This window comes from Anopheles aquasalis, chromosome 2, assembly GCF_943734665.1.
Source record: "Anopheles aquasalis chromosome 2, idAnoAquaMG_Q_19, whole genome shotgun sequence".
NCBI lineage: Eukaryota > Metazoa > Arthropoda > Insecta > Diptera > Culicidae > Anopheles > Anopheles aquasalis.
The window spans coordinates 24865001-24867500 of record NC_064877.1 but is presented as its reverse complement, the minus strand read 5'-3'; the positions used below and the strand labels follow the sequence as shown (position 1 = coordinate 24867500).

The window sequence follows — 2500 nt, the reverse complement described above, 5'->3', positions numbered from 1 at the left end:
CAGGATGGCGGTGGGGTCTGTGTTCGTGTGTGTAATTCATTCCGCAGTGCCCAAAAGGCCTCTCCGGAACACCCACCTTTCGTGGTGAAATATTTATAAGGATATCTGCCCGCTCGCTCTCAGCCACTGCTCTGTCGCTTTCCTCTCTTTCTCGCTCGCTTTGTGGAAAGCAAATGCTCAAATTTGCCTTTTCCTTGCTAGCTAAAGCGCAAGCATAACCTCGCGGCAGCACCGGGTGGCCGTTTCCCATCAACAATTTACACACCCCATCCGGCACATCCACACCCACACCGGAAAGCCTATCTAATTTACTCCTGCGCCTTCGTGATTGCCACGCTGTAATGCGATTATATCCCAAGTAGGCAGTTGTCGCAGTAGGCACACTCTACTGCCACCACAATAACGCCGCTCGCTCGCTCGCTGCCTAGCAACCACCAAGTAGTAAGCAACTGCGGGCGGGGGATCCGAAACCGGAAGAATGATTCTAAACGCCGAATCATTACATTTGTCAGCTGAAAATTGGTCGCATAACACACCTTTCATCACGCGCATCCTTGTATCAAAGAGGGAGAGAGAGAGAGCGAGAGAGAGAGAACGAGAACGAAGGAGTGGCAGGAAGAGAGTGCGCCATGAGGACGCCATGATTTATGAACCGTATGAACCGTAGCAGCACATGGGGTGCGCGCAGCATCATGCCTGACTGGCGGGCTGGTGGGTGGAACCCAGGGGGAATGCGAAAAGCGTCCGGTAAACCACCATATTTGCCATATTTCGTAGCAAATCTCAACACCTCAACAACACGTACACACATACCACTTCGGTTGGCTTGACTAGCGAGATCGTGTTAACGAAACGCTTTTCGGTGAATTATAAACTTTATCCAGCGGCCCAGCGGCTACCATGTTTCATCACACCACCGAGCACGCGCACAAACATACCCACACACGCACGCGTGCCGAACAACAAAGCAATCTACGCAAATTAGTTGATGTTTTGCCGTTCGTAGAATCTGCCCCTCCCCAGGTTCGCCGTTTTCAGTGGGAGTTGGGAGCTGGTAATCGATCCTGCGTTCACCGTTCGTCCTTGCTCGGCCCTATCTAAACGGGAGCCCTTGCGCGAGAGAGTGGCAGCGGGAGGTGAGAAACAGGTGGTGGGAGATGAGAGAAGCCCAACCGACATAAGGTTGAAAATCCGAAAAGTTATACTCCTGTGAACAACACTCGCTCCCTTGCTCGCTTCTGCTGCTCGTAGGCCCCACCTGCCCCTCGGTCCAACAGCATTATTCTCCACCAATATTGCAGGATGTGTTCTGCTACGCCGTATGTACAGCCAGGCGTGTGAGTGCGCGCGTGTGTGTTTATCACGTCAGTGTGTTTGTATGTATTTATTCATTGTTTGTTTAACTCAAGGAAACCCTCAAACGATAAACGCGTCCACCACACCATCGCCCACTTGCCCTGACCCCGCCGCCGACTGGATGAGCCACATCCGTCGGATCGGTGGTCCTCTGTATCGTCGTCTCATGCATTTTATCTTTCTCTCCCTCTATCTTGCTCTCTTTCTAGTAGTCCCATCCCAGCCATGTGTAGGTACATCGTTGTTCAATTTCACTCCGAACATAAGGATCCTTCACTTCTCCATCTCGGTATCATGCCCGGTTGGTCTGTCGGTCGGTCGGTCGGTCTCGCTCGTTCGCTCGTTCTCTCACGAGCACCGACACATCCTTCGTTCTCAACGAGCCGGGAGGGGCGCGCAAATGCGCTAAAGCTTGTTGTACTGTTCGTTTATCCGATTTCGTGTTGTGGTTTTTCTTGCCAATTTATGGTAATTTGTACACTCTTTGCTCAGTAATTTGCGCAGACTCCCCCATCGGTGGGAGTGTGAGGGGGAGGACCGACCGTTTGACAAAGTACCCGGGGTCGTATCACCAACACTCATCTCGACACCAGCCCCACCAATCGTGCTTTACGAAGTGACAAGGAATTTCCCCAAGAAACCGAGCGGTCGGGTCCTTCATGGTGGAACGGTTGTTTCCACGAGAGGATGCTGGTGGACAGGTGGCAAACCGAAGGTGTAATAAAACGCCTGGACACACATGCGCACTCCGGACTGAGCATCTCGGGCTAGCATCGGAACTAAACAGCCTTCCACTACCGCGGATGTGTATTCCAACTAAGTTATTTCCAAGAGAGTGAAGAGCGACTCCCGCTTATCCGTGTATGTGTGGCCGAATCACGCCGACCATCGGAAACAAAGGGACAGTGTTTCCATCGAACAATGCAGTCCCGTACGAAACGGATGTTCGCGAGAAAACGGAGATCCAAAACAAACAAACAGCTCTGCTCCAGCTCCACCAGTGGCGGTCACACAGCCTGGCGCCCTAATGCGCACGCTTGTGCACACTTTGCTTAACGTCGATAAACGGCGGAAACAACCGCAAACCAATGTTCAAGAGCGGACACACTCTTCATCTATCACCGGAACCTGATTGCTGCCGACG

The 2500-nt window shown here is 52.3% G+C and overlaps 1 protein-coding gene across 1 annotated transcript in view; it reads right to left on the bottom strand.

The window, feature by feature from the left end:
- The window catches only part of LOC126571420 (uncharacterized), an 87967-nt gene that overhangs the window by 37765 nt on the left and 47702 nt on the right, over positions 1-2500 (bottom strand). The window lies entirely within an intron of this gene.